Source organism: Lycorma delicatula, chromosome 4 (assembly GCF_047948215.1).
Source record: "Lycorma delicatula isolate Av1 chromosome 4, ASM4794821v1, whole genome shotgun sequence".
Taxonomy (NCBI): Eukaryota; Metazoa; Arthropoda; class Insecta; order Hemiptera; family Fulgoridae; genus Lycorma; species Lycorma delicatula.
The window spans coordinates 151,780,220-151,804,993 of NC_134458.1; the positions used below are offsets into that span (position 1 = coordinate 151,780,220).

A 24,774-nucleotide genomic window follows, 5' to 3' on the forward strand; every position below is an offset into this window, starting at 1 on the left:
AAAACTTATCTAAATCTTTAGATGTGAATTAGAGTTGTAACGTTTTGTCGGTAGACATTCCGATGAGCTGGTCATGAATCTCAACTGGTAACTTAGCAGCTGCAATAACGTTTTCACTAAACGAATCCAGTACCCATCTCTTTGAGAAATCATTTTTATCTTGTAGAAAATACTCTGCCAACTGAATTTTTAGCTCCCGCAAATGCATCTTCGTGCTAACCAAACTGTGGTAATAGTGTCATCTTCATCAAGATTTTTCTCAATGTATTCGGAAGTTAGTGTAAACATATAAAAACTGCTTAGAAAGCGAATAATTCAAATATCAAGCTTCTTAATGAAAGCATGAACTTTGTCTATCATTAATAAGATGTTTATCACGTCCTTGTAAATTCACATTCAAGTAGTTTAAATGCGAAAATACATCAGCTGAGTAAGCCAACAACAGTATATACTCATTATTCTGTATAAACATTGAGAATGCCTTTGTTGATCCTGGAAAAAAGATTATTGATTCATTTTGCAATTCCAGTAATCGGGTTAACATTTTCCCCGCGATAACCATCTGATTTCTTCATGGAAAAGAAGACTTTTTTTTTTCTTTTTGCCCATTTCACCGCGTAGTTTATCAAACAGTTGCAGCTAAATAGTTTTAATTAGGGGTTTTTTTCCGTACGTAGGGGGAGGAAAAAGATCTGCTAGCCGCCGCCAAGCCCGCTCTGACGGCAGTGCGGAGCTGTCACCCGCTAAAAAACCTGTCCCTCCAGTCAGGCAGTAGCTGGACCCAATTCCTATGGCATGTACTCAGCCACCGCGTGATCACCCGGGCTCTCTTCTATCCGGTTAGAAACGACCCCGTGGCGTCCCCTGGGGGCGATTGACGGACGGCGACTCCAGGGAGCCCCACCGCCCACCTCCAGAGGCTGGCCCCACGATCATTCGTCTTCGGCCTCCGTGCCTCGGTTCATCCGTAAATCCATAATCTGTACAATTTCTCCTCATGCACCTTTTCACGTATCATGGTGGAAACCACTGTTAGTGTCTCCATGACTTCTCGGCTCCTCTCTATCCAACTTCTGACATCTCCGATGAGCTCGTATGTCAATCTACCCTTGAGCGTCGTTTGCCACCCTCCGTTCCACTACGTATACAGCGCTCATCTACTGCTGACCTGTCTCTACCGTTCGTAATGAGGATCCTCATCCTAGCTTGCGAATCCATCGGAGGAACCCCCATCATCATTGATGCCGTCTCTGTGCTTATGGTTCCGTATCCTGCGATTACGCCTGCGTTGCAGCCTCATCAGTTTTAAATAACACGTGATTAGGGGGCCGAAAAATATACATTATATATTTTTTTTTACTTTTGGGGATCGTGGTGCTAAAAAGGTTGAGAATCGCTACTGTAATGACATCTGGTATACAAGGTCACAGCCATTTTCGTTTCCGCCTATGCGTCTAGGTTATAAAATTATTTTGGTTTAAAAACCGTCAGATTCCCCTGACTAACTCTATAATACTGTCTTGTGGTGTTGTAAAAATTTACTTTATCATTATTTCTTTATTTTTTTCTATAGATTGCTTGCACGTATTTTATTAGAAAAGATTTACAGACCCGGATTTATCAAATAAACACCTTAACGTGAAGTTAGGTTTTTTGTATACCCATCGGGGTTAGGAAACAAAGAGTCCTTACGAACCGATTTATAATCAGAATTACCCAAATCAAGTCGCAAAAATTCCTAGGACGTAATAAGAAAAAGCTGTTATTTCTTTAATGCTACCTGGCAATGATCAAGGTAAATGATGAATGTTGATATAGGAATTTTTTATCTACAGAGGAACCACGAAACGAGAAAAACTACTCTTGAAGGGGTACGTCAGTTAGTGAATATCCCTTGTATTTCCACAATTAACAGAAGCACGGTATGTCTTTACCGGGGATGTGAGCAATACGAGTTATTATTTTAGTTCTGTTTAGTAAAGTTCACGGTAGGTGGCAGTAGTCAGGCAAATATCGAATTATAATCTCCTGAGTTCATTGTACGGTAAATAGTAGACTGTAATTTGTTATAATATTGCCATATTTTAGCTCTGTTTAACTAAGTATATGTTAGGTATTAATTTTTTTATTTTTTATTTCCTCACTGTAATTTTGACTTTTTATCGCTAAAAGTTATTATGTTTTGCTACTTTGTGGTTAAAAAAAATATATAAGAAAAACAAGGTTAAAGGGTCATTATAAATTATACTATTTATATGAGGATTTTAATGTTTTTTTTTTATTTAGTTTCTTTTTTATGTTTATTTCCAAGTTTATTTATTACTCATAGTACTTTCTCTTTGACCGAGGCGAAAAATATGTAATAATTAAGTCGTGATAGATTTATATTTTAACCAATCTTCTTTTCTATTAAATCATTTTCCTTAAAACCTACTGATTAGTGGGAGTACTTATGTTAATCAGCTTTTTTGAAATGGTGCTGAATAAATTGTTAAATTTAATATTAGTACGGTTAATTTAATTTAATAGTACGGTTTCTTTCATCAGATTTAAGTGTCTAGCTTTACAAGTCTTCTGTGGCTGGTTGATGTTCAATAAACTGCACTATCTCTGTACTGCTGAACGGACGGTACGAATTATTTAATTTTAATTGTGGCATTTTAGATTATAAAATTATCTTTTGTATTTTTATGTGTAGTATACAAAATAAAAATAGATTTCTCCTTGTTAGAAAACACGAAAAAATTATTTTTTAACAACTTTTAATTTTAATTAATTACAAAATGACAAGTTATCTGATTTTGGGTGATTCATATTAACGCGTATGAGAACTAAATTTTATTTTTAAATACTTTTTTTTTTAATTTACTATAACGGATTTTACTTTTTGTAAATAATTTACTAGTAATAAGATTAATAATTTTTATTTGATATTAGTATTTCATAATTTTTTTTTAGTTTGTTTAATAAGTTTTTAAAATAGTTTGTGGTAATTTTTTAAATGTACAGATTTTGTAGTAAACGCAGTTTGTATGATAAAAGGTCTTTACTTATTTATGTGTTACTCCTGGTGAGGCTCGAACCTAATACTGCCAACTAGACGGATTTACTAATAATAATTTTTAATGTATTTTACAATTTTCTTTTATTTTTATAAATAATCAACTAAATCTTTTAATCTGATATATTGAACACATCAGGAATGCGTACATATGCTACGCGTACTTCATGGGAAAAAAAATCTGATGTGGACAACACATGACTTCCTTGTGTGTCTGTGAAATTACATTTTCACATTTTTTTTTATATGAATATACATAAAATTTTATTTCGTTAAAAACTTCTGATTTTTTTAAATTAATTATTATTCATCGTAAAAATTTGTTTACAATGAGAGGTTAATAATTATTAGTAAATAAATTTATTTAAATTAAAAAAAAGAGTTAAAAAAAGGAGAAGTCTGATTCGAACAGATGGGCCTTCCTCTAAGATCCAAATATTTTATCAATTAAACATTTATTTGACTATAATCCTAATGAGGGCTTATTACTACAATTAAGAAAAAGTCCAAAATCCAATTTTTTTAGGATTTTGGGCTTTTTTTGGATACTTTTGGTTCCGTCGATTGCAATCAAAAGGGGAAGTGCACAGCTAGATGTCACAACAGTCCTAAATCCAAAATTTCAACATCCTACGGCTAATAGTTTTTGAGTTATGTGAGATACATACGTACGTACAGACGTCACGCCAAAACTAGTCAAAATGGATTCAGGGATGGTCAAAATGGATATTTTCGTTGAAATCTGAAAATCGAAGTTTTTCGCGATCACAACAGTTTCTTTACTTTGTGCAAGGAAGTAAAAATGGAACTTCTCCAATATTCGCAGGATTGATAAAAAGAGACCGTGTTGATAACTTGATCAGAGCATTATTACACAATACACAATTAATTATGAAATTTAAAATAAGTAGATGTGACTAAAGTCCACGTTATTTAAAATATAAGAACATGAAATAATGTTAAATACATGAAAATAATATATGTAAAAAATTACCATAAAATAATTTATTATTCAAAAGACGTTAATGAAAATTATTTTAACACTTATTCATATACACGTTCAGCGAAATTCAGAAAATTTCATTTTTTTATCTATTTTAATTAATATTATTTAAAAATTCGTTAACTTTAAAAGAAAATATTTTAAATATATTTCAAATTAATTAGTGAAAACATATTTGAAATGATTCTGTAATTTTTTGAAAATTTCAAAGAAATCATGAGCACTATTTTTCCAACACAATGTATTGCTTGGAGTTATACAAAGACAGTTGTGTTTGATTTGCTAAAAAAATAGCCAGTTATTTGGAAAATTCGTAAATGTACAAGGAAACGTAAACATATTTAATTTTCAATTTCTCAAACATGGTACCGCTATGTTAAATAAATTAACAATTAATATAATCCACCTTACCAACACGTTGATACTTTCTTTAGATTTTTCTGCTTACTTGGAAGCCATCAACAGGTGTTAAAATTAATGCATTAAAGTCAAAGTTTAAAAAACATAGTTTAAATTTAAAAACAGTCATGACTGTCCGATCGTACTAGTATACTCATCAAAGTAAAACGTAGTAGTAAGGTGGATTATATTAATTGTTAATTTATATATTTAATTTTCTACCAATTTTTTTTATCTTGTAGAATCGTTCTGACTTGTTAGAGAAAACCCCCAAGAGATTACATAATACTTCATATGGGTTTAACATATTGATGACGGGCTTTGCATTTTATTAAGACCTCCTTGAAATAAAACCGTACGCGATTTGAAGATCCAAACGAGATGATTTTGATCACTCCAACAGAATTTGTTATCTAATAAAACAACCAAATGATCAACAGAAATATTATTGTCATTATTAATATGAATTCTATCCACGTTTAACTGAAAAGTAGAATATAACAGTTTTATCTGTATTTAAAATTAGTTGTTTAATGACAATCCAACGATTAAATTACTTTTTTAAATTTTATTGTAAAAATTTTATGTTATTAAATAAGTTTATATAACTAGTAAAAAAATGAAAATTATGTTTAGAGTTAGTAAACGTAAGAATTTTAAGTTTTTACCGGATAAAAAAAGGAAGTACCCCTGGTGGGACTCGAACCCACAATCTCCGGTTTAGGAGACCGATGCCTTATCCATTAGGCCACAGGGGCTCATGAGAGTTACCATGCCTTTATATTCTATTAAAAGTAGTTTTGTCGTAAAACTTCCTTCTATAAGTAACTATGGCGGTATATAATTTTTCTATTATTCTTGTGTATTTGATCATAGATGAGTATATATATATATATATAAATACACACAGAGTTTTTTTTAGTTAAATAATTAGTTTCTGTCTCTTTAGTGATCCTGGTATATTTCATTTAAAAAAAACTTACAAAACATCTTACTTATTGTTACATTTTACGGGGTCCGAATTTGTACATCTTTAATTTTTATCTTAATGTCGTATTACTAGTATAATGAAGAAAAAAAATTCAAACTTCTTAGTGAAAAATCAATTGATCACTAGTTCGACAAGAAGGTCGTGTAAATAACCACAAGTTGGAAATATAAAAAATAAAAAAATATATAATCTGTTGTATGATTCCCTTATAAGGAAACATTTAAAGTAAAATTTGTTCATTAATATAAAATCTCTTTAATGATATTAGAAAAAAATGTAATAAAATGTGAAATGGGTATTCGCTTGTCGTTAAGGATGCATTCTGGAAATTATGGATTATAACAATTTTTTGTTTGTTTTAACTCAAACAGTTTAAGCCATATCTCATCTCAGCTGTTTATCAACCGATTTGAACCGTTCTTAATTCACAATAAAAGGTTTAAAATTATGTATAATAAAACGTAATTCGATAAAACTAGTATTTACTGACTATTAATGATTAAAATATTTAGCCCGCCATTTTTTAATTTCTAAATGTTACGTTTTTAAACTTACTGATTTTGTTAATGTATTTTCATTAACATATCTCAATCCGTTATAAAGATATACATTTTTATTGGAAAAAACAAAATGGCCAATAGACGGGAAAGAAGAGATAGGTCATTTATCTGTAGGCTATTTTTTTTGACTTTGTTGTCTTGAATCAACCCTTAAGATTGGCCTTCCGGGACGCCCTGTTGTCGGTGGAGGGGAATACATATTGGTACCATAGTGTCTCTTTGTCCGATGGAGCCGGCAAAATTATGCAAAAACTGGGATATATATATAGGTAAATATTTGTGCCATATTTCAACTTTTTTTGGTCAACTGGGTTCTGAGATACGGAACAAAACTGTTAAAAAAAATTTCGTGTATCCCCCCCCATCCTTATTATCCGATTAGCTAAAGTTGTTACAAAATAAAAAAAGTAACGACCCCTGGTGGGACTCGAACCCACAATCCCCGGTTTAGAAGACCGATGCCTTGTCCATTAGGCCACAGGGGCTCACATGTGTGTGTGTGTGTTCCTCTAGGTTCTATTAAAAGTAGTTTTGTCTGAAAACTTCCCTCTATAATTACGTAACCATAACGGTTTTATGGTGGTGAAATTTTTAATAAATTAATATGTATGACATGTAAATGAAGTGCAGTCTTCAATAGAATCAGGTCGATCGTTCCTGAGACGAGTGGTTGATTAAACCGCACCCATAATAATACGCCGGTATTCACTGACTAGTATTCAAATCCGTTAACAGTCAACCAACTTTTACAAAGATTAAAACCTCACAACCTTTGATGTCAAAAATCAGTTCTTAAACAACTCATTTTGTGACGACGAGTTAACCACTATACCAACCCTATTGGTTGACCACCAAAAATTGAATTACATCAAAGACTCATCTATAAAAATCTTTTGAATCACTTTCGAAGAATTTATGTTGAACCTGTTAATAACATTAATAAAGCACAGGAAACATTAATAAAATACACTTTTACACACGTTCATAACATACATGTTCCGAAAAAGTTTTTTTTTGACTCAAATAGTCATGAAAAGTCGAATATAGCAAAAAAACTTGTCATCGAAATTTTGGAACGATTTGTATACTTTCCCTTTATAGTAATAGGTTTACAGTTATAGCTACAAAACTATTAAAAATAATTTTGTGTATCCCCCCAACCCTATTATCCGATTAGCTTAAGTTTTTACAAAATAAAAAAATTAACGACCCCTGGTGGGACTCGAACCCACAATCCCCGGTTTAGGAGACCGATGCCTTGTCCATTAGGCCACAGGGGCTCACATGTGTGTAATTTCCTCTAGGTTTTATTAAAAGTAGTTTTGTCTTAAAACTTCCTTCTATAAGTAACTATGGCGGTATATAATTTTTCTATTATTCTTGTGTATTTGATCATAGTTGAGTATATATATATATATAAATACACACAGAGTTTTTTTTAGTTAAATAATTAGTTTCTGTCTCTTTAGTGATCCTGGTATATTTCATTTAAAAAAAACTTACAAAACATCTTACTTATTGTTACATTTTACGGGGTCCGAATTTGTACACCTTTAATTTTTATCTTAATGTCGTATTACTAGTATAATGAATGAAAAAAAGTCAAACTTCTTAGTGAAAAATCAATTGATCACTAGTTTGACAAGAAGGTCGTGTAAATAACCACAAGTTGGAAATATAAAAAATAAAAAAATATATAATCTGTTGTATGATTCCCTTATAAGGAAACATTTAAAGTAAATTTTGTTCATTAATATAAAATCTCTTTAATGATATTAGAAAAAAATGTAATAAAATGTGAAATGGGTATTCGCTTGTCGTTAAGGATGCATACTGGAAATTATGGATTATAACAATTTTTTGTTTGTTTTAACTCAAACAGTTTAAGCCATATCTCATCTCAGCTGTTTATCAACCGATTTGAAACGTTCTTAATTCACAATAAAAGGTTTAAAATTATGTATAATAAAACGTAATTCGATAAAACTAGTATTTACTGACTATTAATGATTAAAATATTTGGCCCGCCATTTTTTAATTTCTAAATGTAACGTTTTTAAACTTACTGATTTTGTTAAAGTATTTTCATTAACATATCTCAATCCGTTATAAAGATATAAATTATTATTGGAAAAAACAAAATGGCCAATAGACGGGAAAGAAGAGATAGGTCATTTATCTGTAGGCTATTTTTTTTGACTTTGATGTCTTGAATCAACCCTTAAGATTGGCCTTCCAGGACGCCCTGTTGACGGTGGAGGGGAATATATATTGGTACCATAGTGTCTCTTTGTCCGATGGAGTCGGCAAAATTATGCAAAAACTGGGATATATATATAGGTAAATATTTGTGCCATATTTCAACTTTTTTTGGTCAACTGGGTTCTGAGATACGGAACAAAACTGTTAAAAAAAATGTCGTGTATCCCCCCCCCCCATGATTATTATCCGATTAGCTTAAGTTTTTAAAAAATAAAAAAATTAACGACCCCTGGTGGGACTCGAACCCACAATTCCCGGTTTAGGAGACCGATGCCTTGTCCATTAGGCCACAGGGGCTCACATGTGTGTGTGTTCCTCTAGGTTCTATTAAAAGTAGTTTTGTCTTAAAACTTCCCTCTATAATTACGTAACCATAACGGTTTTATGGTGGTGAAATTTTTAATAAATTAATATGTATGACATGTAAATGAAGTGCAGTCTTCAATAGAATCAGGTCGATCGTTCCTGAGACGATTTGTTGATTAAACCGCACCCATAAAAATACGCCGGTATTCACTGACTAGTATTCAAATCCGTTAACAGTCATCTAACTTTTACAAAGATTTAAACCTTACAACCTTTGATGTCAAAAATCAGTTCTCAAACAACTGATCTTGTGACGACGACTTAACCACTAGACCAACCCTATGAGTTGACCACCAAAAATTGAATTACATCAAAGACTCATCTATAAAAATCTTTTGAATCACTCTCGAAGAATTTATGTTGAACCTGTTAATAACATTAATAAAGCACAGGAAACATTAATAAAATACACTTTTACACTCGTTAATAACATACATGTTCGGAAAACGTTTTTTTTTGACTCAAAAAAGTCATGAAAAGTCGAATATGGCAAAAAAACTTGTCATCGAAATTTTGGAAGGATTTGTATACTTTCCCCTAATAGTAATAGATTTACAGTTATGGCTACAAAACTGTTAAAAATAATTTCGTGTATCCCCCCCCCATCTTTATTATCCGATTAGCTTAAGTTTTTACAAAATAAAAAAAGTAACGACCCCTGGTGGGACTCGAACCCACAATCCCCGGTTTAGGAGACCGATGCCTTGTCCATTAGGCCACAGGGGCTCACATGTGTGTAATTTCCTCTAGGTTTTATTAAAAGTAGTTTTGTCTTAAAACTTCCTTCTAAAGTAACCATGGCGGTATATAATTTTTCTATTATTCTTGTGTATTTGATCATAGTTGAGTATATATATATAAATACACACAGAGTTTTTTTTAGTTAAATAATTAGTTTCTGTCTCTTTAGTGATCCTGGTATATTTCATTTAAAAAAAACTTACAAAACATCTTACTTATTGTTACATTTTACGGGGTCCGAATTTGTACACCTTTAATTTTTATCTTAATGTCGTATTACTAGTATAATGAAGGAAAAAAAGTCAAACTTCTTAGTGAAAAATCAATTGATCACTAGTTTGACAAGAAGGTCGTGTAAATAACCACAAGTTGGAAATATAAAAAATAAAAAAATATATAATCTGTTGTATGATTCCCTTATAAGGAAACATTTAAAGTAAATTTTGTTCATTAATATAAAATCTCTTTAATGATATTAGAAAAAAATATAATAAAATGTGAAATGGGTATTCGCTTGTCGTTAAGGATGCATACTGGAAATTATGGATTATAACAATTTTTTGTTTGTTTTAACTCAAACAGTTTAAGCCATATCTCATCTCAGCTGTTTATCAACCGATTTGAACCGTTCTTAATTCACAATAAAAGGTTTAAAATTACGTATAATAAAACGTAATTCGATGAAACTAGTATTTAATGACTATTAATGATTATAATATTTAGCCCGCCATTTTTTAATTTCTAAATGTAACGTTTTTAAACTTACTGCTTTTGTTAAAGTATTTTCATTAACATATCTCAATCCGTTATAAAGATATAAATTTTTATTGGAAAAAACAAAATGGCCAATAGACGGGAAAGAAGAGATAGGTCATTTATCTGTAGGCTATTTTTTTTGACTTTGATGTCTTGAATCAACCCTTAAGATTGGCCTTCCAGGACGCCCTGTTGACGGAGGAGGGGAATATATATTGGTACCATAGTGTCTCTTTGTCCGATGGAGTCGGCAAAATTATGCAAAAACTGGGATATATATATAGGTAAATATTTGTGCCATATTTCAACTTTTTTTTGGTCAACTGGGTTCTGAGATACGGAACAAAACTGTTAAAAAAAATTTCGTGTATCCCCCCCCATCCTTATTATCCGATTAGCTTAAATTTTTACAAAATAAAAAAATTAACGACCCCAGGTGGGACTCGAACCCACAATCCCCGGTTTAGGAGACCGATGCCTTGTCCATTAGGCCACAGGGGCGCACATGTGTGTATGTTCCTCTAGGTTCTATTAAAAGTAGTTTTGTCTTAAAACTTCCCTCTATAATTACGTAACCATAACGGTTTTATGGTGGTGAAATTTTTAATAAATTAATATGTATGACATGTAAATGAAGTGCAGTCTTCAATAGAATCAGGTCGATCGTTCCTGAGACGATTTGTTGATTAAACCGCACCCATAAAAATACGCCGGTATTCACTGACTAGTACGGATTCAAATCCGTTAACAGTCAACTAACTTTTACAAAGATTTAAACCTAACAACCTTTGATGTCAAAAATCAGTACTCAAACAACTGATTTTGTGACGACGACTTAACCACTAGACCAACCCTATGAGTTGACCACCAAAAATTGAATTACATCAAAGACTCATCTATAAAAATCTTTTGAATCACTCTCGAAGAATTTATGTTGAACCTGTTAATAACATTAATAAAGCACAGGAAACATTAATAAAATACACTTTTACACTCGTTAATAACATACATGTTCGGAAAACGTTTTTTTTTGACTCAAAAAAGTCATGAAAAGTCGAATATGGCAAAAAAACTTGTCATCGAAATTTTGGAAGGATTTGTATACTTTCCCCTAATAGTAATAGATTTACAGTTATGGCTACAAAACTGTTAAAAATAATTTCGTGTATCCCCCCCCCCATCATTATTATCCGATTAGCTTAAGTTTTTACAAAATAAAAAAAGTAACGACCCCTGGTGGGACTCGAACCCACAATCCCCGGTTTAGGAGACCGATGCCTTGTCCATTAGGCCACAGGGGCTCACATGTGTGTAATTTCCTCTAGGTTTTATTAAAAGTAGTTTTGTCTTAAAACTTCCTTCTAAAGTAACCATGGCGGTATATAATTTTTCTATTATTCTTGTGTATTTGATCATAGTTGAGTATATATATATAAATACACACAGAGTTTTTTTTAGTTAAATAATTAGTTTCTGTCTCTTTAGTGATCCTGGTATATTTCATTTAAAAAAAAATACAAAACATCTTACTTATTGTTACATTTTACGGGGTCCGAATTTGTACACCTTTAATTTTTATCTTAATGTCGTATTACTAGTATAATGAAGGAAAAAAAGTCAAACTTCTTAGTGAAAAATCAATTGATCACTAGTTTGACAAGAAGGTCGTGTAAATAACCACAAGTTGGAAATATAAAAAATAAAAAAATATATAATCTGTTGTATGATTCCCTTATAAGGAAACATTTAAAGTAAATTTTGTTCATTAATATAAAATCTCTTTAATGATATTAGAAAAAAATATAATAAAATGTGAAATGGGTATTCGCTTGTCGTTAAGGATGCATACTGGAAATTATGGATTATAACAATTTTTTGTTTGTTTTAACTCAAACAGTTTAAGCCATATCTCATCTCAGCTGTTTATCAACCGATTTGAACCGTTCTTAATTCACAATAAAAGGTTTAAAATTACGTATAATAAAACGTAATTCGATGAAACTAGTATTTAATGACTATTAATGATTATAATATTTAGCCCGCCATTTTTTAATTTCTAAATGTAACGTTTTTAAACTTACTGCTTTTGTTAAAGTATTTTCATTAACATATCTCAATCCGTTATAAAGATATAAATTTTTATTGGAAAAAACAAAATGGCCAATAGACGGGAAAGAAGAGATAGGTCATTTATCTGTAGGCTATTTTTTTTTACTTTGATGTCTTGAATCAACCCTTAAGATTGGCCTTCCAGGACGCCCTGTTGACGGAGGAGGGGAATATATATTGGTACCATAGTGTCTCTTTGTCCGATGGAGTCGGCAAAATTATGCAAAAACTGGGATATATATATAGGTAAATATTTGTGCCATATTTCAACTTTTTTTTGGTCAACTGGGTTCTGAGATACGGAACAAAACTGTTAAAAAAAATTTCGCGTATCCCCCCCCCCATCCTTATTATCCGATTAGCTTAAATTTTTACAAAATAAAAAAATTAACGACCCCAGGTGGGACTCGAACCCACAATTCCCGGTTTAGGAGACCGATGCCTTGTCCATTAGGCCACAGGGGCTCACATGTGTGTGTGTTCCTCTAGGTTTTATTAAAAGTAGTTTGGTCTTAAAACTTCCCTCTATAATTACGTAACCATAACGGTTTTATGGTGGTGAAATTTTTAATAAATTAATATGTATGACATGTAAATGAAGTGCAGTCTTCAATAGAATCAGGTCGATCGTTCCTGAGACGATTTGTTGATTAAACCGCACCCATAAAAATACGCCGGTATTCACTGACTAGTATTCAAATCCGTTAACAGTCATCTAACTTTTACAAAGATTTAAACCTTACAACCTTTGATGTCAAAAATCAGTTCTCAAACAACTGATTTTGTGACGACGACTTAACCACTAGACCAACCCTATGAGTTGACCACCAAAAATTGAATTACATCAAAGACTCATCTATAAAAATCTTTTGAATCACTCTCGAAGAATTTATGTTGAACCTGTTAATAACATTAATAAAGCACAGGAAACATTAATAAAATACACTTTTACACTCGTTAATAACATACATGTTCGGAAAACGTTTTTTTTTGACTCAAAAAAGTCATGAAAAGTCGAATATGGCAAAAAAACTTGTCATCGAAATTTTGGAAGGATTTGTATACTTTCCCCTAATAGTAATAGATTTACAGTTATGGCTACAAAACTGTTAAAAATAATTTCGTGTATCCCCCCCCATCCTTATTATCCGATTAGCTTAAGTTTTTACAAAATAAAAAAAGTAACGACCCCTGGTGGGACTCGAACCCACAATCCCCGGTTTAGGAGACCGATGCCTTGTCCATTAGGCCACAGGGGCTCACATGTGTGTAATTTCCTCTAGGTTTTATTAAAAGTAGTTTTGTCTTAAAACTTCCTTCTAAAGTAACCATGGCGGTATATAATTTTTCTATTATTCTTGTGTATTTGATCATAGTTGAGTATATATATATAAATACACACAGAGTTTTTTTTAGTTAAATAATTAGTTTCTGTCTCTTTAGTGATCCTGGTATATTTCATTTAAAAAAAACTTACAAAACATCTTACTTATTGTTACATTTTACGGGGTCCGAATTTGTACACCTTTAATTTTTATCTTAATGTCGTATTACTAGTATAATGAAGAAAAAAAATTCAAACTTCTTAGTGAAAAATCAATTGATCACTAGTTCGACAAGAAGGTCGTGTAAATAACCACAAGTTGGAAATATAAAAAATAAAAAAATATATAATCTGTTGTATGATTCCCTTATAAGGAAACATTTAAAGTAAATTTTGTTCATTAATATAAAATCTCTTTAATGATATTACAAAAAAATGTAATAAAATGTGAAATGGGTATTCGCTTGTCGTTAAGGATGCATACTGGAAATTATGGATTATAACAATTTTTTGTTTGTTTTACCTCAAACAGTTTAAGCCATATCTCATCTCAGCTGTTTATCAACCGATTTGAAACGTTCTTAATTCACAATAAAAGGTTTAAAATTATGTATAATAAAACGTAATTCGATAAAACTAGTATTTACTGACTATTAATGATTAAAATATTTGGCCCGCCATTTTTTAATTTCTAAATGTAACGTTTTTAAACTTACTGATTTTGTTAAAGTATTTTCATTAACATATCTCAATCCGTTATAAAGATATAAATTATTATTGGAAAAAACAAAATGGCCAATAGACGGGAAAGAAGAGATAGGTCATTTATCTGTAGGCTATTTTTTTTGACTTTGATGTCTTGAATCAACCCTTAAGATTGGCCTTCCAGGACGCCCTGTTGACGGTGGAGGGGAATATATATTGGTACCATAGTGTCTCTTTGTCCGATGGAGTCGGCAAAATTATGCAAAAACTGGGATATATATATAGGTAAATATTTGTGCCATATTTCAACTTTTTTTGGTCAACTGGGTTCTGAGATACGGAACTAAACTGTTAAAAAAAATTTCGTGTATCCCCCCCCCATCCGTATTATCCGATTAGCTTAAGTTTTTACAAAATAAAAAAAGAATCGACCCCTGGTGGGACTCGAACCCACAATCCCCGGTTTAGGAGACCGATGCCTTGTCCATTAGGCCACAGGGGCGCACATGTGTGTATGTTCCTCTAGGTTCTATTAAAAGTAGTTTTGTCTTAAAACTTCCCTCTATAATTACGTAACCATAACGGTTTTATGGTGGTGAAATTTTTAATAAATTAATATGTATGACATGTAAATGAAGTGCAGTCTTCAATAGAATCAGGTCGATCGTTCCTGAGACGATTTGTTGATTAAACCGCACCCATAAAAATACGCCGGTATTCACTGACTAGTACGGATTCAAATCCGTTAACAGTCAACTAACTTTTACAAAGATTTAAACCTAACAACCTTTGATGTCAAAAATCAGTACTCAAACAACTGATTTTGTGACGACGACTTAACCACTAGACCAACCCTATGAGTTGACCACCAAAAATTGAATTACATCAAAGACTCATCTATAAAAATCTTTTGAATCACTCTCGAAGAATTTATGTTGAACCTGTTAATAACATTAATAAAGCACAGGAAACATTAATAAAATACACTTTTACACACGTTAATAACATACATGTTCGGAAAACGTTTTTTTTGACTCAAAAAAGTCATGAAAAGTCGAATATGGCAAAAAAACTTGTCATCGAAATTTTGGAAGGATTTGTATACTTTCCCCTAATAGTAATAGATTTACAGTTATGGCTACAAAACTGTTAAAAATAATTTCGTGTATCCCCCCCCCATCCTTATTATCCGATTAGCTTAAGTTTTTACAAAATAAAAAAAGTAACGACCCCTGGTGGGACTCGAACCCACAATCCCCGGTTTAGGAGACCGATGCCTTGTCCATTAGGCCACAGGGGCTCACATGTGTGTAATTTCCTCTAGGTTTTATTAAAAGTAGTTTTGTCTTAAAACTTCCTTCTATAAGTAACTATGGCGGTATATAATTTTTCTATTATTCTTGTGTATTTGATCATAGTTGAGTATATATATATATATAAATACACACAGAGTTTTTTTTAGTTAAATAATTAGTTTCTGTCTCTTTAGTGATCCTGGTATATTTCATTTAAAAAAAACTTACAAAACATCTTACTTATTGTTACATTTTACGGGGTCCGAATTTGTACACCTTTAATTTTTATCTTAATGTCGTATTACTAGTATAATGAAGGAAAACAAGTCAAACTTCTTAGTGAAAAATCAATTGATCACTAGTTCGACAAGAAGGTCGTGTAAATAACCACAAGTTGGAAATATAAAAAATAAAAAAATATATAATCTGTTGTATGATTCCCTTATAAGGAAACATATAAAGTAAATTTTGTTCATTAATATAAAATCTCTTTAATGATATTAGAAAAAAATATAATAAAATGTGAAATGGGTATTCGCTTGTCGTTAAGGATGCATACTGGAAATTATGGATTATAACAATTTTTTGTTTGTTTTAACTCAAACAGTTTAAGCCATATCTCATCTCAGCTGTTTCTCAACCGATTTGAACCGTTCTTAATTCACAATAAAAGGTTTAAAATTATGTATAATAAAACGTAATTCGATAAAACTAGTATTTACTGACTATTAATGATTAAAATATTTAGCCCGCCATTTTTTAATTTCTAAATGTAACGTTTTTAAACTTACTGATTTTGTTAAAGTATTTTCATTAACATATCTCAATCCGTTATAAAGATATAAATTATAATTGGAAAAAACAAAATGGCCAATAGACGGGAAAGAAGAGATAGGTCATTTATCTGTAGGCTATTTTTTTTGACTTTGATGTCTTGAATCAAACCTTAAGATTGGCCTTCCAGGACGCCCTGTTGACGGTGGAGGGGAATATATATTGGTACCATAGTGTCTCTTTGTCCGATGGAGTCGGCAAAATTATGCAAAAACTGGGATATATATATAGGTAAATATTTGTGCCATATTTCAACTTTTTTTGGTCAACTGGGTTCTGAGATACGGAACAAAACTGTTAAAAAAAATTTCGTGTATCCCCCCCCCATCCTTATTATCCGATTAGCTTATGTTTTTACAAAATAAAAAAATTAACGACCCCTGGTGGGACTCGAACCCACAATTCCCGGTTTAGGAGACCGATGCCTTGTCCATTAGGCCACAGGGGCTCACATGTGTGTGTGTTCCTCTAGGTTCTATTAAAAGTAGTTTTGTCTTAAAACTTCCCTCTATAATTACGTAACCATAACGGTTTTATGGTGGTGAAATTTTTAATAAATTAATATGTATGACATGTAAATGAAGTGCAGTCTTCAATAGAATCAGGTCGATCGTTCCTGAGACGATTTGTTGATTAAACCGCACCCATAAAAATACGCCGGTATTCACTGACTAGTATTCAAATCCGTTAACAGTCAACTAACTTTTACAAAGATTTAAACCTTACAACCTTTGATGTCAAAAATCAGTTCTCAAACAACTGATTTTGTGACGACGACTTAACCACTAGACCAACCCTATGAGTTGACCACCAAAAATTGAATTACATCAAAGACTCATCTATAAAAATCTTTTGAATCACTCTCGAAGAATTTATGTTGAACCTGTTAATAACATTAATAAAGCACAGGAAACATTAATAAAATACACTTTTACACTCGTTAATAACATACATGTTCGGAAAACGTTTTTTTTTGACTCAAAAAAGTCATGAAAAGTCAAATATGGCAAAAAAACTTGTCATCGAAATTTTGGAAGGATTTGTATACTTTCCCCTAATAGTAATAGATTTACAGTTTTGGCTACAAAACTGTTAAAAATAATTTCGTGTATCCCCCCCCCATCCTTATTATCCGATTAGCTTAAGTTTTTACAAAATAAAAAAAGTAACGACCCCTGGTGGGACTCGAACCCACAATCCCCGGTTTAGGAGACCGATGCCTTGTCCATTAGGCCACAGGGGCTCACATGTGTGTAATTTCCTCTAGGTTTTATTAAAAGTAGTTTTGTCTTAAAACTTCCTTCTATAATTAACTATGGCGGTATATAATTTTTCTATTATTCTTGTGTATTTGATCATAGTTGAGTATATATATATATATAAATACACACAGAGTTTTTTTTAGTTAAATAATTAGTTTCTGTCTCTTTAGTGATCCTGGTATATTTCATTTAAAAAAAACTTACAAAACATCTTACTTATTGTTACATTTTACGGGGTCCGAATTTGTACACCTTTAATTTTTATCTTAATGTCGTATTACTAGTATAATGAAGGAAAAAAGTCAAACCTCTTAGTGAAAAATCAATTGATCACTAGTTCGACAAGAAGGTCGTGTAAATAACCACAAGTTGGAAATATAAAAAATAAAAAAATATATAATCTGTTGTATGATTCCCTTATAAGGAAACATTTAAAGTAAATTTTGTTCATTAATATAAAATCTCTTTAATGATATTAGAAAAAAATGTAATAAAATGTGAAATGGGTATTCGCTTGTCGTTAAGGATGCATACTGGAAATTATGGATTATAACAATTTTTTGTTTGTTTTAACTCAAACAGTTTAAGCCATATCTCATCTCAGCTGTTTATCAACCGATTTGAACCGTTCTTAATTCACAATAAAAGGTTTAAAATTATGTATAATAAAACGTAATTCGATAAAACTAGTATTTACTGACTATTAATGATTAAAATATTTAGCCCGCCATTTTTTAATTTCTAAATGTAACGTTTTTAAACTTACTGATTTTGTTAAAGTATTTTCATTAACATATCTCAATCCGTTATAAAGATATAAATTATTATTGGAAAAAACAAAATGGCCAATAGACGGGAAAGAAGAGATAGGTCATTTATCTGTAGGCTATTTTTTTTGACTTTGATGTCTTGAATCAACCCTTAAGATTGGCCTTCCAGGACGCCCTGTTGACGGTGGAGGGGAATATATATTGGTACCATAGTGTCTCTTTGTCCGATGGAGTCGGCAAAATTATGCAAAAACTGGGATATATATATAGGTAAATATTTGTGCCATATTTCAACTTTTTTTTGGTCAACTGGGTTCTGAGATACGGAACAAAACTGTTAAAAAAAATTTCGTGTATCCCCCCCCCATCCTTATTATCCGATTAGCTTAAATTTTTACAAAATAAAAAAATTAACGACCCCTGGTGGGACTCGAACCCACAATTCCCGGTTTAGGAGACCGATGCCTTGTCCATTAGGCCACAGGGGCTCACATGTGTGTGTGTTCCTCTAGGTTCTATTAAAAGTAGTTTTGTCTTAAAACTTCCCTCTATAATTACGTAACCATAACGGTTTTATGGTGGTGAAATTTTTAATAAATTAATATGTATGACATGTAAATGAAGTGCAGTCTTCAATAGAATCAGGTCGATCGTTCCTGAGACGATTTGTTGATTAAACCGCAGCCATAAAAATACGCCGGTATTCACTGACTAGTATTCAAATCCGTTAACAGTCAACTAACTTTTACAAAGATTTAAACCTTACAACCTTTGATGTCAAAAATCAGTTCTCAAACAACTGATTTTGTGACGACGACTTAACCACTAGACCAACCCTATGAGTTGACCACCAAAAATTGAATTGCATCAAAGACTCATCTATAAAAATCTTTTGAATCACTCTCGAAGAATTTATGTTGAACCTGTTAATAACATTAATAAAGCACAGGAAACATTAATAAAATACACTTTTACACACGTTAATAACATACATGTTCGGAAAACGTTTTTTTTGACTCAAAAAAGTCATGAAAAGTCGAATATGGCAAAAAAACTTGTCATCGAAATTTTGGAAGGATTTGTATACTTTCCCCTAATAGTAATAGATTTACAGTTATGGCTACAAAACTGTTAAAAATAATTTCGTGTATCCCCCCCCCCTCCTTATTATCCGATTAGCTTAAGTTTTTACAAAATAAAAAAAGTAACGACCCCTGGTGGGACTCGAACCCACAATCCCCGGTTTAGGAGACCGATGCCTTGTCCATTAGGCCACAGGGGCTCACATGTGTGTAATTTCCTCTAGGTTTTATTAAAAGTAGTTTTGTCTTAAAACTTCCTTCTATAAGTAACTATGGCGGTATATAATTTTTCTATTATTCTTGTGTATTTGATCATAGTTGAGTATATATATATATATAAATACACACAGAGTTTTTTTTAGTTAAATAATTAGTTTCTGTCTCTTTAGTGATCCTGGTATATTTCATTTAAAAAAAACTTACAAAACATCTTACTTATTGTTACATTTTACGGGGTCCGAATTTGTACACCTTTAATTTTTATCTTAATGTCGTATTACTAGTATAATGAAGGAAAAAAAGTCAAACTTCTTAGTGAAAAATCAATTGATCACTAGTTCGACAAGAAGGTCGTGTAAATAACCACAAGTTGGAAATATAAAAAATGAAAAAATATATAATCTGTTGTATGATTCCCTTATAAGGAAACATTTAAAGTAAATTTTGTTCATTAATATAAAATCTCTTTAATGATATTAGAAAAAAATGTAATAAAATGTGAAATGGGTATTCGCTTGTCGTTAAGGATGCATACTGGAAATTATGGATTATAACAACTTTTTGTTTGTTTTAACTCAAACAGTTTAAGCCATATCTCATCTCAGCTGTTTATCAACCGATTTGAACCGTTCTTAATTCACAATAAAAGGTTTAAAATTATGTATAATAAAACGTAATTCGATAAAACTAGTATTTACTGACTATTAATGATTAAAATATTTAGCCCGCCATTTTTTAATTTCTAAATGTAACGTTTTTAAACTTACTGATTTTGTTAAAGTATTTTCATTAACATATCTCAATCCGTTATAAAGATATAAATTATTATTGGAAAAAACAAAATGGCCAATAGACGGGAAAGAAGAGATAGGTCATTTATCTGTAGACTATTTTTTTTGACTTTGATGTCTTGAATCAAACCTTAAGATTGGCCTTCCAGGACGCCCTGTTGACGGTGGAGGGGAATATATATTGGTACCATAGTGTCTCTTTGTCCGATGGAGTCGGCAAAATTATGCAAAAACTGGGATATATATATAGGTAAATATTTGTGCCATATTTCAACTTTTTTTGGTCAACTGGGTTCTGAGATACGGAACAAAACTGTTAAAAAAAATTTCGTGTATCCCCCCCCCATCCTTATTATCCGATTAGCTTAAATTTTTACAAAATAAAAAAATTAACGACCCCTGGTGGGACTCGAACCCACAATTCCCGGTTTAGGAGACCGATGCCTTGTCCATTAGGCCACAGGGGCTCACATGTGTGTGTGTTCCTCTAGGTTCTATTAAAAGTAGTTTTGTCTTAAAACTTCCCTCTATAATTACGTAACCATAACGGTTTTATGGTGGTGAAATTTTTAATAAATTAATATGTATGACATGTAAATGAAGTGCAGTCTTCAATAGAATCAGGTCGATCGTTCCTGAGACGATTTGTTGATTAAACCGCACCCATAAAAATACGCCGGTATTCACTGACTAGTATTCAAATCCGTTAACAGTCAACTAACTTTTACAAAGATTTAAACCTTACAACCTTTGATGTCAAAAATCAGTTCTCAAACAACTGATTTTGTGACGACGACTTAACCACTAGACCAACCCTATGAGTTGACCACCAAAAATTGAATTGCATCAAAGACTCATCTATAAAAATCTTTTGAATCACTCTCGAAGAATTTATGTTGAACCTGTTAATAACATTAATAAAGCACAGGAAACATTAATAAAATACACTTTTACACTCTTTAATAACATACATGTTCGGAAAACGTTTTTTTTTGACTCAAAAAAGTCATGAAAAGTCGAATATGGCAAAAAAACTTGTCATCGAAATTTTGGAAGGATTTGTATACTTTCCCCTAATAGTAATAGATTTACAGTTATGGCTACAAAACTGTTAAAAATAATTTCGTGTATCCCCCCCCATCCTTATTATCCGATTAGCTTAAGTTTTTACAAAATAAAAAAAGTAACGACCCCTGGTGGGACTCGAACCCACAATCCCCGGTTTAGGAGACCGATGCCTTGTCCATTAGGCCACAGGGGCTCACATGTGTGTAATTTCCTCTAGGTTTTATTAAAAGTAGTTTTGTCTTAAAACTTCCTTCTATAAGTAACTATGGCGGTATATAATTTTTCTATTATTCTTGTGTATTTGATCATAGTTGAGTATACATATATATATAAATACACACAGAGTTTTTTTTAGTTAAATAATTAGTTTCTGTCTCTTTAGTGATCCTGGTATATTTCATTTAAAAAAAACTTACAAAACATCTTACTTATTGTTACATTTTACGGGGTCCGAATTTGTACACCTTTAATTTTTATCTTAATGTCGTATTACTAGTATAATGAAGGAAAAAAGTCAAACCTCTTAGTGAAAAATCAATTGATCACTAGTTCGACAAGAAGGTCGTGTAAATAACCACAAGTTGGAAATATAAAAAATAAAAAAATATATAATCTGTTGTATGATTCCCTTATAAGGAAACATTTAAAGTAAATTTTGTTCATTAATATAAAATCTCTTTAATGATATTAGAAAAAAATGTAATAAAATGTGAAATGGGTATTCGCTTGTCGTTAAGGATGCATACTGGAAATTATGGATTATAACAATTTTTTGTTTGTTTTAACTCAAACAGTTTAAGCCATATCTCATCTCAGCTGTTTATCAACCGATTTGAACCGTTCTTAATTCACAATAAAAGGTTTAAAATTATGTATAATAAAACGTAATTCGATAAAACTAGTATTTACTGACTATTAATGATTAAAATATTTAGCCCGCCATTTTTTAATTTCTAAATGTAACGTTTTTAAACTTACTGATTTTGTTAAAGTATTTTCATTAACATATCTCAATCCGTTATAAAGATATAAATTATTATTGGAAAAAACAAAATGGCCAATAGACGGGAAAGAAGAGATAGGTCATTTATCTGTAGGCTATTTTTTTTGACTTTGATGTCTTGAATCAACCCTTAAGATTGGCCTTCCAGGACGCCCTGTTGACGGTGGAGGGGAATATATATTGGTACCATAGTGTCTCTTTGTCCGATGGAGTCGGCAAAATTATGCAAAAACTGGGATATATATATAGGTAAATATTTGTGCCATATTTCAACTTTTTTTTGGTCAACTGGGTTCTGAGATACGGAACAAAACTGTTAAAAAAAATTTCGTGTATCCCCCCCCCATCCTTATTATCCGATTAGCTTAAATTTTTACAAAATAAAAAAATTAACGACCCCTGGTGGGACTCGAACCCACAATTCCCGGTTTAGGAGACCGATGCCTTGTCCATTAGGCCACAGGGGCTCACATGTGTGTGTGTTCCTCTAGGTTCTATTAAAAGTAGTTTTGTCTTAAAACTTCCCTCTATAATTACGTAACCATAACGGTTTTATGGTGGTGAAATTTTTAATAAATTAATATGTATGACATGTAAATGAAGTGCAGTCTTCAATAGAATCAGGTCGATCGTTCCTGAGACGATTTGTTGATTAAACCGCAGCCATAAAAATACGCCGGTATTCACTGACTAGTATTCAAATCCGTTAACAGTCAACTAACTTTTACAAAGATTTAAACCTTACAACCTTTGATGTCAAAAATCAGTTCTCAAACAACTGATTTTGTGACGACGACTTAACCACTAGACCAACCCTATGAGTTGACCACCAAAAATTGAATTGCATCAAAGACTCATCTATAAAAATCTTTTGAATCACTCTCGAAGAATTTATGTTGAACCTGTTAATAACATTAATAAAGCACAGGAAACATTAATAAAATACACTTTTACACACGTTAATAACATACATGTTCGGAAAACGTTTTTTTTGACTCAAAAAAGTCATGAAAAGTCGAATATGGCAAAAAAACTTGTCATCGAAATTTTGGAAGGATTTGTATACTTTCCCCTAATAGTAATAGATTTACAGTTATGGCTACAAAACTGTTAAAAATAATTTCGTGTATCCCCCCCCCCTCCTTATTATCCGATTAGCTTAAGTTTTTACAAAATAAAAAAAGTAACGACCCCTGGTGGGACTCGAACCCACAATCCCCGGTTTAGGAGACCGATGCCTTGTCCATTAGGCCACAGGGGCTCACATGTGTGTAATTTCCTCTAGGTTTTATTAAAAGTAGTTTTGTCTTAAAACTTCCTTCTATAAGTAACTATGGCGGTATATAATTTTTCTATTATTCTTGTGTATTTGATCATAGTTGAGTATACATATATATATAAATACACACAGAGTTTTTTTTAGTTAAATAATTAGTTTCTGTCTCTTTAGTGATCCTGGTATATTTCATTTAAAAAAAACTTACAAAACATCTTACTTATTGTTACATTTTACGGGGTCCGAATTTGTACACCTTTAATTTTTATCTTAATGTCGTATTACTAGTATAATGAAGGAAAAAAGTCAAACCTCTTAGTGAAAAATCAATTGATCACTAGTTCGACAAGAAGGTCGTGTAAATAACCACAAGTTGGAAATATAAAAAATAAAAAAATATATAATCTGTTGTATGATTCCCTTATAAGGAAACATTTAAAGTAAATTTTGTTCATTAATATAAAATCTCTTTAATGATATTAGAAAAAAATGTAATAAAATGTGAAATGGGTATTCGCTTGTCGTTAAGGATGCATACTGGAAATTATGGATTATAACAATTTTTTGTTTGTTTTAACTCAAACAGTTTAAGCCATATCTCATCTCAGCTGTTTATCAACCGATTTGAACCGTTCTTAATTCACAATAAAAGGTTTAAAATTATGTATAATAAAACGTAATTCGATAAAACTAGTATTTACTGACTATTAATGATTAAAATATTTAGCCCGCCATTTTTTAATTTTTAAATGTAACGTTTTTAAACTTACTGATTTTGTTAAAGTATTTTCATTAACATATCTCAATCCGTTATAAAGATATAAATTATTATTGGAAAAAACAAAATGGCCAATAGACGGGAAAGAAGAGATAGGTCATTTATCTGTAGGCTATTTT

At 31.5% G+C, this 24,774-nt stretch overlaps 1 protein-coding gene and 12 non-coding genes across 13 annotated transcripts in view; 1 reads left to right on the top strand and 12 right to left on the bottom strand.

Moving 5' to 3' along the window:
• Positions 1 to 24,774, top strand: part of LOC142323961 (uncharacterized) — an 884,711-nt gene that overhangs the window by 293,576 nt on the left and 566,361 nt on the right. The gene's annotated exons all lie outside the window — the stretch shown is intronic.
• Positions 5,149 to 5,221, bottom strand: TRNAR-CCU (transfer RNA arginine (anticodon CCU)). The gene has a single exon. It is a non-coding gene; the product is annotated as a tRNA-Arg (tRNA).
• Positions 6,427 to 6,499, bottom strand: TRNAR-UCU (transfer RNA arginine (anticodon UCU)). Its single transcript has one exon. It is a non-coding gene; the product is annotated as a tRNA-Arg (tRNA).
• On the bottom strand, positions 7,222 to 7,294 carry TRNAR-CCU (transfer RNA arginine (anticodon CCU)). The gene has a single exon. It is a non-coding gene; the product is annotated as a tRNA-Arg (tRNA).
• Positions 9,296 to 9,368, bottom strand: TRNAR-CCU (transfer RNA arginine (anticodon CCU)). Its single transcript has one exon. It is a non-coding gene; the product is annotated as a tRNA-Arg (tRNA).
• TRNAR-CCU (transfer RNA arginine (anticodon CCU)) lies at positions 11,368 to 11,440 on the bottom strand. The gene has a single exon. It is a non-coding gene; the product is annotated as a tRNA-Arg (tRNA).
• TRNAR-CCU (transfer RNA arginine (anticodon CCU)) lies at positions 13,435 to 13,507 on the bottom strand. Its single transcript has one exon. It is a non-coding gene; the product is annotated as a tRNA-Arg (tRNA).
• On the bottom strand, positions 14,707 to 14,779 carry TRNAR-CCU (transfer RNA arginine (anticodon CCU)). The gene has a single exon. It is a non-coding gene; the product is annotated as a tRNA-Arg (tRNA).
• Positions 15,505 to 15,577, bottom strand: TRNAR-CCU (transfer RNA arginine (anticodon CCU)). Its single transcript has one exon. It is a non-coding gene; the product is annotated as a tRNA-Arg (tRNA).
• Positions 17,577 to 17,649, bottom strand: TRNAR-CCU (transfer RNA arginine (anticodon CCU)). Its single transcript has one exon. It is a non-coding gene; the product is annotated as a tRNA-Arg (tRNA).
• TRNAR-CCU (transfer RNA arginine (anticodon CCU)) lies at positions 19,648 to 19,720 on the bottom strand. The gene has a single exon. It is a non-coding gene; the product is annotated as a tRNA-Arg (tRNA).
• On the bottom strand, positions 21,719 to 21,791 carry TRNAR-CCU (transfer RNA arginine (anticodon CCU)). The gene has a single exon. It is a non-coding gene; the product is annotated as a tRNA-Arg (tRNA).
• Positions 23,790 to 23,862, bottom strand: TRNAR-CCU (transfer RNA arginine (anticodon CCU)). Its single transcript has one exon. It is a non-coding gene; the product is annotated as a tRNA-Arg (tRNA).